Genomic DNA, 16,082 nt, shown 5'->3' with positions numbered 1-16,082 from the left:
GTCGAAGGTTGGTGGCAGGGTCCCAGTGAACGGTGTCCCGGATGGTTGCGTTGAGGGAAATGATTTGTTTGGACTGCTCAGATGCCACTTCCGTGAAACTGGACAGGAGTGAGTCCTTCTTTTTCAGTTCATCAGAGAGCCGACGGATGTCCTCCTTCAGGTCAGCAATCGTTTTATTTGCTTTGTTAAGGACTGTGAAGTCCTCACATAGCGTGGTGGGCATAGTAGCTTGGGAGTGTGAGTGTGTCTGCTTGTCAGTGTGTAATTACCAAGCTAGTAGCAGCTACACTCGCGGCTAATATGACAAGTTTGGTACAAGTGTCTGTTTGTTGCTCTTCTTTCGATGAAATAAACCCTCCAGGGTTAGTGTTAGGATAGAAGGCCTCTCAGACACGCTGCTGCACAGAACACGTCTTCCTTCAATCCCTCCCAATAAGCTGTAGTGGGAGGGCACAGTGCTGATGGTGTAAGGAATCAAAGCCTGCTGCAAAAGACTGCGGCATATCCTGGCACACCTGGCTCTTTAAGGGAATAGGAGATGACACTTGCATTGGTTTAATTTATTTTACATCCAAAACATGCCCAGGACTGACTTGGAGTCGGAAATACAGCCCCTTTGTGGCGTGCACCTAACTTTGCACCTAGATTATCACAAAATGGAGTTGGACATGACCTAAAGGGACTTGCACCATGCGCTTTAGACCATACGCCATAGATCGTCTATGATCACGTTGAAAGTTCTGTGTTACCAAACAGCCAATCAATGGTTTTCTATATGAGTGTCCTAACTGGCCCCGCGCGACGTTGACAGCGCCATGGATGAGGAGCAGCTGATTCAGTTAGTTGAAATGAGGAGCTACTTGTACGATACCTCCTCATTTCTCTACAAAAATGTCAATAAGGTGGCAGCTGCCTGGAGGGAGATCGCCCGGGAGCTAAAAGTCTCTCGTAAGTATGTATGTGCGTTTTCTGCTAGGATGCTACCTTACTAGCTAGCTTATTTTTACAAAGTGGAGATGGTGATATGATGCAATAGCAATACCCGCAACATTGTTACATTGTACACCGTGTTATAGTCTCAGGAGAAGGCGGATTTGTTCTTCATGCTATAGCCTAACTGAAAGTTGATATAAACCATTGCTACATTAGGTTTTCTGTCAATCTAGTTACTGTTTAACTACCGTTAAACAACTGTTGGTTGAACGGTTTAACGGTAGGGTTAAACAAGTTGTGCCCCTGAAATAATCCTCTCCATGTCTGTTTTGGTTTTGTTGTTTTTGTGTTTATTTTTTCACTTAACATCATCATCTGTCTGTACTGTGTACAGTGCAACATTGATGTTAATATTTCTCAAATTTATTTATCACTATTTTTAATAGACTGATCATTACTGACCCAAATATTTAACATTTTAATGCTTTGACTAATGGGCTCTGTTTATTAATCCAGGTGTGTCTGACCATTGTGACTACTCAGACACACCTGGATTAATCAGTTTGTCCAATAATGTAAGACAGGAAATAACAGAGCAGCATTAAGTTCAGGAAGTAGTGGAGCTGTCAGGCCTGGACTAGGAAGGAGGACTCAGGAGCAGATTTGGAGCAATTAGAGCAGGCTTTATTGTGACACTTGTATTCTATATTTACACACTTAAACGAAGTGACAAACAAACAGGCTTTGAAACATCTAAATACTCTGAAGGCTATGAAAACAGTACTACAAAACGTGAGGCAAAAGACCTCAAAAAAACAAAGAAGGAAACTAAAGATCACTCAAGGGAGGCAAACAAAACACACTAATAACTACGCTGGCAATCGTGGCTATGAAAACTAAGTAACAAAAAAATCACTCCAGAGGAGGCAAACAAAAGACACTAATAACTTAACTACTCTGGCAATCTGGCTATGAAAATAAATAACAAAAAATCACTCCAACGGAGGCAAACAACAGGGCTAATAAATTATCTAGAATCTTGACTGGAAAAATTTACAAACGAAAAGTCACTTATTTAAGAGGTAAATTATAGACATACAAACTTGGAAAAACGAGGCTTGGATCAAGGCTGTGGATGAGGGCTGGGGTGCGTGACAAACACAAGACACTCTGGCACAGAACAAAGGGAGACGCAGACTATAAGACACATCAGGTGAGGGAGCACAGTTGGAAACAATTAGGAATCAGGGGAGACGTCAGACAGGTGGCACATGAGGAAGGGCAAGTGACCTGAAACGGGAGGAGAGTTACTTGCCCATTGTTTTCTTTGGGAGAGAGGCCACTATAGTAATTCTGTATTTCTAGTGTAAGTTAGTCCTCTTTAGCATTCAACGACATTCCTAGTTAAGGAAAATTGTATTCACACAAACATAATTGTAAATTGAACTGTTTAATTTGATGAGAAAAAGATTTTTTTTTAAAATAAAGATGACAAAGAGAGAAATTACATCAACAAATAGATTACACATGCAGGGTCTGATAATACATTTTCTTTTTTGTCTGTTTCTGAAATCTATGTACAGTCACTGATAATAGAAATAAGGAATATGTCACGTCATTTTAATCTTTTATTATAAGTAAGTAAATTAAGAATTGCTTTTAAAAAATATTATTCAAAGAAAAACATACAAAATACCATACAATAAAAATCTGTGTCATGTGCAGGTGCTGATTTCATTTCCAGCAGTAGGCCTATGTGTTTAAGCTTCAGAAAAGTATAGCACAAACTTATCCCGCACAGCAAATGCCTCCTGACCACCGCGGTTCGGATGGTCATTCACTCTGCATCACCAGGCCTTGTGAGAAAGTTATGCAGAATACAGACTGCCACAACCAGTGTGTCCACTTTCTCCACCGACATATGGATGGTGCGGAGGATGATCCTCCATCTTGCAGCTAGCATACCAAAGGCCTTCTCTACTGTCATGCGAGCCCTTGACAGCCGATAGTTGTATGTGGCTCTGTCCCGAGAGAGGTTTTGTCCTCCAAAGGGCTTCAGGAGAAATGGCTTTAGGTGAAATGCCGCATCAGCGACTGCGACATGAGGCACCTCCCCTAGGAACTCAGCGTCTGGCAGGGGTGTTGGTGGTGGTAATGGAGGGTGTTATTCTCCAGCCCCCTGCGCCAGGGCCGATTTTTGCTATGGGCAATGTGGGCGACCGCCCAGGGTGCAATCTATGTGAGGGCGCTGGGCGGCCTCATTGTCACGTCAGCTCGCTGCTGAGAGTCACACAGGTTGTGTGTGTGTCAGAATAGGCAAGGGGGAGGGGGGCGGGGGATAGACTGATGATCCCAGGCCACACAACACAAACTGCCTCCAACGGGCATCTACGTGAATTTGTTTACATCACGTGACATCGGTAATGATGTCGAGTCTTCGTCTTCATCATGGATCAAAGTAAAAGACCAAAGAAGCCATCAGGTGCCCAGTTCAGAAAGAGAAGAAAAGAAGAAGAGGAGAAACGGGCAAAAGATAAAGGTATGCAGATTTCTATGAGTGACGTGAGTGACAGTAGCCTATAGGCTATTTATTAGCCTCTTGCTAATATGTTGCTACTTAGTCACAGAAGACGACTGTACTTGGTTTGTAGTTTTGCTGAACTAGCAACTATTAGAATTGAGGCATCATGTCATGCAACTAATTTCACCCATAGGCAACCTGGGCTACTTTGTGTTTGCAACACAACAAGTGCAAATTCACACAGAGTCCTGACTGTGGAATTTTTAATGTTATACGCTATATGCTAACTTAAATAACTTCTAATATACATTGACATGGCATTGTGTAAGCTACATGTGATATAGCTTTTTGAATAATTTGTAGTGTGTTATGCTTAGTTAATAGGATGTTAACAAATGTTAATCAAATGTGCATTATGGTCATTTTAATTGGGTAACTGATGCATGTGTGATGTAAGTGTGACCTAACTTACATATTGTATCTTAATTGTAAATTCAGAGGCACTTCTGAAGTATTTTGGAGCTGGAGCACCCACTGGCCAAAATGAGGAGTCAGATACTTCCACAGCAGCCACAGACATGGTCCTGGAGTCTGATGAGGAGCCATCTACCTCTGCAGCCACATGTTCCTTGCAGGACTCCTCAGGTGTGTGTGTGTGTGTGTGTGTGTGTCTGTATGTGTAAAACTGGTGTGTTATCATAACTGGAACTGTTCAGATGGTATTAATAGGATGATGCAAAACAAAACCTGTATGTAAAATACGAAAAAGTTTACTGCAGGAATCCTTTTTTTATGCTCCATAGAGTAGCCTTTTTTTTTTTTTTTTTAGCTTTCTTCAGGGATTTTTCAAGCATGGTTATTAGATCCTGTGATGAAGAATTTGTGCAATTTACATTTGTGTTTATACACTGTATTTCATTTATTGATCTTGTTTTTTTAATGTAATATATTGTCGTGTTTTGGGGGGGGGTGGTCAAGGGATGGTTCGCCCAGGGCGTAAATCTAGCCAGGACCGCCCCTGCCCTGCGCAGTGCAGAGTTCCTGAAGACACCTCCATCGCTGGTTCTGCCAAAATCTCCAATTTGTGTCACCAGGAACCTGTAGTTTGCATCGACAAGGGCCAGCAGTACAATAGAGAAGGTCCCTTTATAATTAAAAAAGAGACTTCCACTACTGGGTGGAGCTGTGATTGCAATATGTTTCCCATCTAGTGCTCCAATGCAATTGGGAAACTGCCATTTCTCCCAGAAGCCCCTGGCCACCATAGCCCAGGTTTCTTCTGTTGGTTGAGGGAGGAAGCGGTGCAGCATGTGCTTTTCAATGGCCTTGGTGGTGTCCAGGATACAGTCTGACACTGTTTGCACCCCCACTCTGTAGTCATAGGCCATTGAATGCATGGAGTCCCCTGATGCCATGTATCTGCAAAAGAAAGACCTATGTTTAGTTACATTTTATTTGCATTGAACAATATTTTTTTCTTTTCTTAACAGATCCAGAGCAATGCAAGAACAAGTGGAAATCTTTGTGTGACACTTTCAACAGACTCCGGAAAGTTGTTCCACCCAGTGGGTCAGAGGGGGGTGGTAAGAACAATGGAGACACCTGAAATCCATGTGGTTTCTGCTGCCACATCTCAGGGAAAGATGGTAGGATTATTTGTACTGTATGCAGCAAGTATTCAGATCTTTTACTTAAGTGAAAGTAGCAATACCACAGTGTGTTTATTTTGTAAAAGTAACAGTGTGTGTTTTATTTTGTAATCTAATTCTGCAAAATAACTAGTAGCTAAAGCCGTCAAATAAATGTAGTGGAGTAAAAAGCACTATATTTGTTCACAAAATATAGTGGAGTGGAGGTATAAAGTATCAAAAAAAGTGAGTAAAGAACATCCAAATTGTACTTAAGTACAATACAGTACAGTAGTAAGCTAATCTATGTGATGGGCACATTGGTGAGATAAAAAATTTAAATAACCATGGAGTTAAAACACATGAGCCCACAGTGACATTGGGCCTAAACTACTCCAATAAGGTGCATTCATATTATTATAAATATTGTACATCTATTCATGTTGGACAAAGCATTACTTAATTATTTTACTGTAACATATTGCACTATAATATCTACATATTTGAAGCACCATGGATGTTTGTCTATTTTCAGTTCCAGAAGCAGCCTTGACCAGGGAGTTGTAGTGAGGACAGAAGAGGAGGAGGAGGGAGGAGAAAGGTCTGAAGAGGTGGAAGTGGAAGATGAAGATGAGGATGAGAGGAGAGTAGATGTGGAGAGTGGGGAGAGAGCAGAGAGGGAGGTGAGGGAGGTGAGGGGAAATGGTGGGGAGGAGAGACAGGTGAGAGAGCAGAGAGATGAAGGAGAGAGGGCCCACTCCTACAGCTCCAAAAGAAGGAAGCGGGAAAGAAATCCACCACAGAACCCCTCCACGAAGACCTCTATGAGATTTTGAGGACTCCTATTCAACCTGATGACCCAGATGAAATGTTTTTGCTCAGTTTACTGCCGGAGTTCAAGCAAGTGAAAACCAACAAGGGCCAGCTGAAAGCACAGCTGTTGACCACAATTTTAAATTGGGATAACAACCAGGTTTTTCACCCTCCCCCACGACCATACCACCCCATCCCACCCCACCACAGCCCTTACTATTTCAACAACCCAAACAACCCCACTTATGAACACTTATGAATAATTAGGCTTTGAATTGTTATTAACTCCTGTATTCTATTCTGTATTCTTGTTATTTATTACTGTCTCTTTATCTATTATTACATGTTTGATTGATCGATTTAATTACACAGATTTACAGGAAGTATTTTGTATGGAATAAATAAAAAATAATACTTATTATCTATTATCTAAAGCGTGTGTCTTTTCATTTACCTTAATGTGATAGCCAATCTCTGCTTAGCCTCAATTGGCTCTCTGTAGTTAGCTGTTTGCTTACAAAGGTCCTGACCTACATAGGACAACAGCTCTTCTAACTGGGCAGCGCTCATCCTGAAGTAGTTCTGGTATCTTTTGCTGTCAAGTGCCAATTCCTGCACAAGGTTATAGTAATCCCCCTGCTGTTTTCGTGCCTGGTTGAGAGGATGGACCCACTGCCTTGTCCTGCTGGAGGTACTCTGCTGGAGGAGTAGAAAAGCAGCCACTTTCCTTTTTTTTAACTCCTGACGTCTGTAAAAGGGTCCTGTTCTAAAACAACAAAGTCTAATTAGTCCTGTTGTTTTTGGGTGACGTTTAATGTTTGAATGGTAGAGGGCGCTATGCCCCTAATTACACACATCGATATCTATCGATTACAGTGTGGCCAACTGGTCTCATAAGTTGAGACCAGTTGGCCACACTGTAATTCACGTCAGTTATGAGTCATAACTGACGTGAATGACGCTCGTTAATAACAACTAACTTGCTGTTGGCTATATTATATGTCAAGAAACATCTAAAATCACAATATAAAACTTGTTTTCTGTTTAAAAAGTACAAACGTAGGAAGCAAGTACTCGCCCATCTTTTAACCAGTAGTTACGTCTCTCTCCAGTTGGATGTCGAGCGCACAGCTGATGTGTTTCCATGACAACAGACGCACATAGTCAATGCATTCAGTCAGGACAGAGAGCGTCAGATGTGACGCGATTGTCGGACGCTCGCTCGCGTCGCATCCAGTTAGGACACGGACTTACTATTCTCATTTTTGGTGACAATTGGAACTGCTGAGGACAGGGTGGTGGCTTCTGAGAAACCAGTAGAACCAACGTCCCTTTACTTACATTGCTGTAGATGAAGGAAGGAGGAATATAACTTACAACTGAATCATTTGCAGCATTAAGGAAGAAATGGCCTGAGTGTCTCTTTGCATTACTGATTCATCATTGACCTTAAAATCACTGCAGGTGCTGATCTCACAGAGTCTGGTAATACAGTGCAGGAAATAGGTGGACACCGTCTGGTTCTGCTGTTCAAGGAACCTAAAGGCTGAGAAGGAGAAGCAGGCCTGGTGACTGTTCTCATGCATGGTGGTCATCTGGTCCTTAGAGCACCTGCTTGTATGAAAACAGTGTTGGCTTAAAATGGACTTTGTCCCGTAAGTCCTCAAATCTCATTCTGAAGAGACATTTAAACAGGTTGAAGAAAGTAGAGCTGCTGGGATAAGGAGAGAGTGAATCATAGCATCGGTCCATGACGACATGGTACCTGGTAGAGGAGGAAAAACGGGCCTTAGAAGTGGTGCTTAAGTGGTGGGAGAGAGCAGGATGATGGATAAGCTCTCATCACTGCATTTTGGTTTGCACTAACTTGGCAATTTTCATACTCATTATTATTTATTAATAACAATACACTGCCCACACTTTATAATTACACTGTTTATATTTGTACATATTATGTATATACGATTCTATTTCTATTTCTGCTCTAGCTCTTCTTCTAACCTTTTTATTATATTGTATATTTTTTACTATTATTATTGTTTATTGTTATATTAAACTGTTAAACTTTGGCTGCTGTGACACACACATTTCCCCGTTTGCGGGACTAATAAAGGAATTTCTGATTTCTGATTTCTAAATACTTGCTTTTTTTTTATCTCATAAGAGATTTAATACCATCCAAAACACCCTCCTGCACCTGAATTATTAAATCACAAAGTAATATTTTTATGTTTGTTTGTACTAGATACTCAACAAGTGAAAAATCATGCCAATAAAGTTTATTTTTTTAATGTTATGTTGAAGAATTTACATATGTCCAACTGCAGTGGACACCATGTATCAACAGTTCAAAAAGGAATTTTGGAATTACTGTGTGAAAATTACCACAATTACGGCTGGATGGTACAGCAAAGAATGATTCACAGGCAGGTTTAAGGTGGGTCACAGAGGTGGTTCTTTATTCATCCATCTCAGCAAACAGCATAGACACATCAGTACCACATCACCCAGGTGGTCAAAATGGCACCTATTTATCGGGTGTCTCAGCTAACGACCCTGGAAGATTCCATCCCCCGGGATCCACTGCCTACCAACATGTTTAACCCACCCTTTTCATTCCTGTATTTACACCACATATCCGGTAACCTAAATACACACCCTCATTTACCTCCACTAACAAAGAAAATACACATATCCACTTCATATTACATTTACTAAAATACAATACACACACCCACCACCCCCACACCAATTTACACTTGGTTGCCCCCGGAACTATAAAAGCGGTGTCCGTTTCCTGGGGAAGCCTTTTGCCTGCACTGGAAATATACAACAGTTTCCACATAAGTGACGGTGAGCTGAAACTAGATGTCATAATGGCGAAGTTTGAGGAGTACTTTGTACCAAGCACAAACGTCACGTGAGATACAAGTTTTTATTTGTGATCAGAAACAAGGAGTGAGTTTTGATCAGTATTATGCAGAGCTGCTTACATTGGCCAGGTCATGCGAATTCGGCGATTTAAAAGACCAACTCATTAAGGATAAAATAGTCACGGGAATACCAGACAACACACTGAGGGAACGGCTGCTGCGTGAAAAAGACTTAAACCTGGACAAGGCAGTGCAAATGTGCAGAGCGGCGGAGACCACACAGGCGCAGGCGAAGGAGCTGCGGAGGGAAGGCACGGCTTCCGCACGCTGCAAAAGCAGATGGCCGGCCAGCAGAAAGATTCCCAAGATAAAGACACGTAGAATCTCACGCAGAGAAAAAAGAGAGCGGCGCCTGTAAAAGATGTGGAGGTGCACACCTGCCAAACAAATGTCCAGCATTTGGTAAGATTTGCAATAATTGTGGCAAGAAGAACCATTATGCAAAGTGCTGCAGAGCCACTGTGACTATGAAAAAGAAAGTGCATACACTGGAGGAGGAGTCGGAGGAATTATTTGTGGACTGCTTGCTTAAAGAAGATGATGTGTTGGAACTGTCAGAGGATACAGGAGATGATGAATGGATAGTGCCAATAACTGTGAATGACACAATTATGCCATTTAAGCTTGATACGGGAGCACAAGCAAATCTGATGTCTGAGGCTGATTACAGACAACTCACAGTTAAAAGCAAAATTTATCCTGCCAGGACTAGAGTGTGAGGCTACACTGGAGAGAGGGTTCCAGTTAAAGGGCGCTGTGTGGCAACGTTCGAGCATGGGGGACAACCTCTGAAGGCTCAGCTGCTGATCGTGGCACAGGAGGTACAGCCCATATTAGGCCTGAAAGCTTGTGAAAAACTCAACCTGGTCAAGAGAGTCTATGTGGTTGCATCACAGCCTCAGAGGGATCAGCATCCTTTCATGGAGGAATACAGGGATGTTTTTGAAGGACTTGGATGCTTGCCGGGGGAGCACAAAATCCATATCGATGAAACTGTGGCTCCTGTTGTCCATGCATGCAGAAAAGTGCCATTCGCACTAAGAGAAAAATTAAAGGAAGAACTTGCCCGCATGGAAAAACTCAAAGTTATACAAAAAGTGGACGAGCCAACAGACTGGGTAAGCTCACTAGTGGTCGTTCAAAAGAAAAATGGATCACTGAGAACTTGCTTACACCCAAAAGACTTGAATAAAGCGATTAAGAGGGAGCACTTTAAGTTGCCCACTAGGGATGAAATCATGTCTCAGCACCTTTGCAGGTGCCAAGTGGTTTAGCAAGCTTGATGCGTCGTCAGGGTTCTGGCAGATGAAGCTTGATGAGGCCAGCTCAAAACTCTGTACGTTTAACACTCCAGAGGGGCGTTATCGCTTTCTACGTCTGCCATATGGGATCCTGTCTGCTCCGGAGGTGTATCACAAAACGATCCACATGGTATACGAACACATACCTGGAGTTGAAACAATGATGGATGACATCATTGTTTGGGGGTCCACCAAAGAGGAACACGACATCAGGCTGAAACAGGTACTGGACACCACCAGAAAAGTAAACCTGAAACTGAACAGAGACAAGTGTGAACTAGGAGTAAAGAGGCTGACCTTCGTAGGCGACGTCGTTTCAGAGGACGGGGTGCAGCCAGACCCCAGAAAGACGTCTGCTATTGTGAACATGGACAGACCGAAAAACAAAGAAGTCAGACGTTTTCTGGGCATGGTAACATATTTGGCCAAGTTCGTCCCAATGTTGTCCACTCAATCAGCACCGCTCAGATGTCTTTTAGAGCAGAACAATTAGTGGGTGTGGTCACATGAACAGGAAGAGAGTTTCCAGTTTCACAAGAGCCTCATGATCTACCGCAGCATGCCTCTGCAGAACAGTTTGTAAAAGTGTGAAAGACTTACCTGTCCTGAGGCCCGGAGATCAGGTCCGTGTATGGGATCATCTGACAAGCACTTGGAGTGAACAAGGACGTGTACAGAGGGAAGTTGCTCCACGTTCTTACCAGGTGCAGACTGAGGATGGACTGTCTTGGAGGAGAAATCGTGTGGGTCTTCGTCCGCACGAGCCAGGCCAAAACGTGGACATGTATGATCTTTGTCCGTATGAGTCAAATCAAACCATGGACACTCCTGAGTCTTCACCCAAGCAAGCAGAGACACATGACAACCAGCAGCAGGTTTGTTCAGACGAGCAGACTCATTCGGATGTTGCAGGCACTGGAGTTACAGCATCTACTGTGCCTGAAGTGTCCAGCAGACCTGCTGTGCCTGGGATATCCAGTAGACCAAGAAGGACTGTTAGGAAACCCGACAGACTGATTGATAGCATGTAATGGGTTGTGGGGAAAAAAAAGAGGGATTTTAGTGGTGAATGTGTGTGGTAATATTCACTGATTATTGGTTACATGTTTTTGCATAAGATGTTTTTTCTAATGCTGGTTTAATGTGTTATGCAGATTTTTCAGGTTGGTGACATGGCAGAAGAAAGCAGATATATGTGTTATGTTTCTTTTCTTTAAGAAAGGGAGATGTGTTGATAGAAGTGGTTGAACTACATTACCCACAATGCCATATAAGCAGTCACATGTTGGTGACGTCACTGTTCAAGATGTCTACCTGAAGTTGGTCAGTAAAGCTGCATGAAACCTATGCCGGTGTGTTCATTGAGAGCAACAAACATTACAACCCTGAAGACAAAGACTGGTGAGTACACAATACACTTGACTTATTCAATGGATACACTTATTGAGCAACACAATACACATTCTTAGCTCCTTGTTTAAGCATTTAACACATTTAATTTGCACATTTAACCCTATGTCCCTCTGCTCTAGGTGGAGCTGTGTGGCCCACACAGCACCCACCAGCAAACCCAAGACCCGACAAAGGACAACAAACACGGCGACAAACATTCAATAAATATGGTAAACATATCCATACAAATGTGCAAAAAAAGCAATGTGTTAAAATGTATTGTGCAAATCTCCAATAAAGTGCTGTTGCTCCTCTTAAAGTATCTGTGCAATTATTAAAGTGCATATGTAGTCACACTCAGTCCAAAGTGCGTGGTGCCATGTGTGCAAAGCCAGGTGACGATGTGCTCTTCGTCACATACTGTTAAATCTATTTATTTTCAGAAAACCAGACAGGTAAAAGCAATATGTTATAACAAAATAAGATGTTATAATAACTTTACACCAGAGTTTAATAATGATTTTCTTGAGACTTAAATTACTATCAACTGCACCAAGGGGTATATATTCTTCATATTGGGCCTATATATAGATATATATTTAGTTTTATTAAACTATTCAAATATAAATTATATATCAATTTTAAATAAAACTAAAAAGGCAGAGCAACCCTTTGGCATATAACATCCACTGGAGTGGATGGATACATTTTCAGTAACAGAAAAATATGTACATTAAAGATTTTGCTGAAGTATTTCAAACACCGTATTTAGTTTAAAAATATTGTTTTTACTTACTACTGGTTTTCTGAATAAATTTTGAATTTATGAGGCCATAACTCAAAATCAAAAAGATACAAGAATAACAATCAACTGTAATCGCGGCGAGACTTTGGGGTCTACCACCTTGGGGTTGGGACATAGTACTCAAATATAATGCTTCATAATGGCTTCAAAGTATCTGTCTACTGTAGTAGACATCATGTATGAACGGGTTAATCTGTGTACATTTGATTCCTTTCTGGAGATGGGACCTCCAGTTACCAGAGCTTCATGAATGTGTTGAAATGTGTGGATGCTCTTACTGATCAGTCAGGTTGGCTGTTTGGACTTGGACATAGATGCTGGTCCTCAGCTCTAAACCCAGTGGTGGTATGACCAGAGGTTTGGTGAAATTCACATCCTGTCAACAGAAATTTTAAGTTGGCTGGTTCCACATTTTACAGTTTGTTTTGGAAGCCGTTTGCTCTTGTTGGCTCATTCTGTTTTGTATGGTATGTGATGTTGTGTCTGCTGTATTTTAATGCAAAATTGATTCCATGTAAATTAGTTTGTTTTGTCTGAACTGAATAGTATAGATGAGCCAGAATAAAATACATGTCTGACCTTTGCAGTTTTTGTTATAGATATCACAATAAAATACTGCATAAATGGCACTTTATTCACCGTATTTTTCGGACTATAAGGCGCACCGGACTATAAGGCGCAATATCAATGAACGTGTCTATTTTCATACATAAGGCGCACCGGATTATAAGACGCATTAAGCGAAACAAAACGTGTGTCAGATAAATCGAACTTTATTCAACTCATTAACAATAACTCAACATTGTTCAATTGTAACGCATAAAATACAAAACAATACACTCACTTTTTCAGTTTATTCCTCATCCACAAATCCCTCAAATTCTTCATCTTCAGTGTCTGAGTGTAACAGCTGGGCGATTTCGGCATCAAGCATGCCCGGATCCCTCTTGTCATTATCCGAGTCAGTCTCGTTGCTGTTACCGGTACTTGGCTGTTGTTCAGTGATGATTCCGGCCTTCATGAAAGCTCGGACGACACTTGAGACTGACACCTTAGCCCAGGCATCCACGATCCATTGGCAGATAGTGGCGTAACTCGCCCGGCGTTGCCTCCCTGTCTTGGTGAATGTGTGTTCGCCTTCTGTCATCCATCCATTTTGGCAGAGTCTTCCACTTGAAAATGACCATGGGTGGTAGTTTCTGGCCATTAGCCTGGCAACCGAGAACTACAGTGAAGGATGACTTCTCGTTACCTGTGGTGCGTACAGACACCGTACTGGTCCCTGTTCTCTCGACAGTGCGGTTCACGGGGATGTCAAAGGTGAGTGGCACCTCGTCCATGTTGGTGATGTGTTCTGGCCGGATCTTCTTTTCAGTGATCTTGTTCTTGCAGTAGGTATGGAAAATGGCAATCTTTTCTTCGTAATCCTTTGGCAGTTGCTGCGAGATGGTAGTTCTTGTGCGGATGGAGAGATTACGCCTTTTCATAAAACGAAAGCACCATGAAGGACCTCCTCGAAAGTCGTAGATCTCCATGTCACGGGCTAGCGCTGTTGCCTTGAGGCGAATAGAGACTGTAGAGATGCGTCTACCTGCTGCTCTCTGTTCAATAACCCATTGTTCAATTTTGTCCTCCAACTGTGGCCATCTCGCTTTGTTCCCGCGGAAACTCTTTTTGGTCTTCTTTACTTGCCGCAGGTCATCTTCTTGCTTCCTCCACTTCCGTACCCAGGGCCGGTTTTTGCTATGGGCAATGTGGGCGACCGCCCAGGGCGTGCGCCCTCAAAAAAAAAACAAAAAAAAAAACTCGCCAGTTTTCTAGACTACCGCTCATTTCCATGTCAGGTCAGTGGAGTGGCGCTGGGCGGCCTCATTGTCACGTCAGCTCGCTGCTGAGAGTCACACAGGTTGTGTGTGTGTCAGAATAGGCAAGGGGGAGGGGGGCGGGGATAGACTGATGATCCCAGGCCACACAACACAAACCGCCTCCAACGGGCATCTACGTGAATTTGTTTACATCACGTGACATCGGTAATGATGTCGAGTCTTCGTCTTCATCATGGATCAAAGTAAAAGACCAAAGAAGCCATCAGGTGCCCAGTTCAGAAAGAGAAGAAAAGAAGAAGAGGAGAAACGGGCAAAAGATAAAGGTATGCAGATTTCTATGAGTGATGTGAGTGACAGTAGCCTATAGGCTATTTATTAGCCTCTTGCTAATATGTTGCTACTTAGCCACAGATGACTGTATTTGGTTTGTAGTTTTGCTGAACTAGCAACTATTAGAATTGAGGCATCATGTCATGCAACTAATTTCACCCATAGGCAACCTGGGCTACTTTGTGTTTGCAACACAACAAGTGCAAATTCACACAGAGTCCTGACTGTGGAATTTTTAATGCTATACGCTATATGCTAACTTAAATAACTTCTAATATACATTGACATGGCATTGTGTAAGCTACATGTGATATAGCTTTTTGAATAATTTGTAGTGTGTTATGCTTAGTTAATAGGATGTTAACAAATGTTAATCAAATGTGCATTATGGTCATTTTAATTGGGTAACTGATGCATGTGTGATGTAAGTGTGACCTAACTTAAATATTGTATCTTAATTGTAAATTCAGAGGCACTTCTGAAATATTTTGGAGCTGGAGCACCCACTGGCCAAAATGAGGAGTCAGATACTTCCACAGCAGCCACAGACATGGTCCTGGAGTCTGATGAGGAGCCATCTACCTCTGCAGCCACATGTTCCTTGCAGGACTCCTCAGGTGTGTGTGTGTGTGTGTGTATGTGTGTGTGTGTGTCTGTATGTGCAAAACTGGTGTGTTATCATAACTGGAACCGTTCAGATGATGGATGATGCAAAACAAAACTTGTATGTAAAATACGAAAAAGTTTACTGCAGGAATCTTTTTTTTATGCTCCATAGAGTAGCCTTTTTTTTTTTTTTTAGCTTTCTTCAGGGATTTTTCAAGCATGGTTATTAGATCCTGTGATGAAGGATTTGTGCAATTTACATTTGTGTTTATACACTGTATTTCATTTATTGATCTTGTTTTTTTCTCTGTTCTTGTTACCTTTTTGTATTTAAGATTATATATAATAAAATAATACAAATAATGCAATATATTGTCGTGTTTGGGGGGGGAGCAGTCAAGTGATGGTTCGCCCAGGGCGTAAATCTAGCCAGGACCGCCCCCGCCTACGAGAATCGTGCAGATCCGATACAGTACAGCAGTTTGAAAAGGTCTATGAACTGTTCATGTGCAGCTCAAAATAAAAACTTATCTGGGTTTGGTCTTAAAGAGGAACTCTTCAGGATTTCCTCCTTAAACCTGCTCCATGTGTCCCTTAGCTCCAGCTCCAGAGTCCTAGTGCTGGTTAAATCAATGACTTGTAACTAATGCCTACAGGCTTTATTAGGAATCATCAGAAGATTCAGGCTACTGTGTGGGTCTAAGAAGTGGTTCTTTCATTACTCTTTCAACTCCCAAGACAAAGTGTTCCTGCAATTTAGCAATTTAGCTCCATCAAGAAGCGGGAGGAAGGTGGAGATCCCCAAAGGATCTTAACCCTCCATGGCATGATGTTGCCCTCAGGACCTCAAACTGTCCCTATGACCTTGTTTTCCAAAAATAAATTTGTTTTCTAATGAATATTTTATTTACTTGTATTGTTTGTATATGTTTTCAATATATAGATAACTGGTTAAATAGATCTGGTCCTGAATGCTTTCTTTTTCTTATTTTAC

General features: G+C 41.9%; 1 long non-coding RNA gene across 1 annotated transcript; it reads left to right on the top strand.

The window, feature by feature from the left end:
• Nucleotides 1-2,416: 2,416 nt before the first annotated feature.
• On the top strand, nt 2,417-6,259 carry LOC311269300. The gene is made up of 4 exons (XR_014624070.1): nt 2,417-3,472; nt 3,953-4,099; nt 4,945-5,100; nt 5,618-6,259. It is a non-coding gene; the product is annotated as an uncharacterized lncRNA (long non-coding RNA).
• Nucleotides 6,260-16,082: the final 9,823 nt, after the last annotated feature.

The sequence above is a fragment of the Pagrus pagrus genome (assembly GCF_965226575.1).
Source record: "Pagrus pagrus genome assembly, chromosome: 14".
Lineage (NCBI taxonomy): Eukaryota > Metazoa > Chordata > Actinopteri > Spariformes > Sparidae > Pagrus > Pagrus pagrus.
Note: the sequence above shows the minus strand (reverse complement) of the source record. Positions and strands in the feature narration are given on the sequence as shown.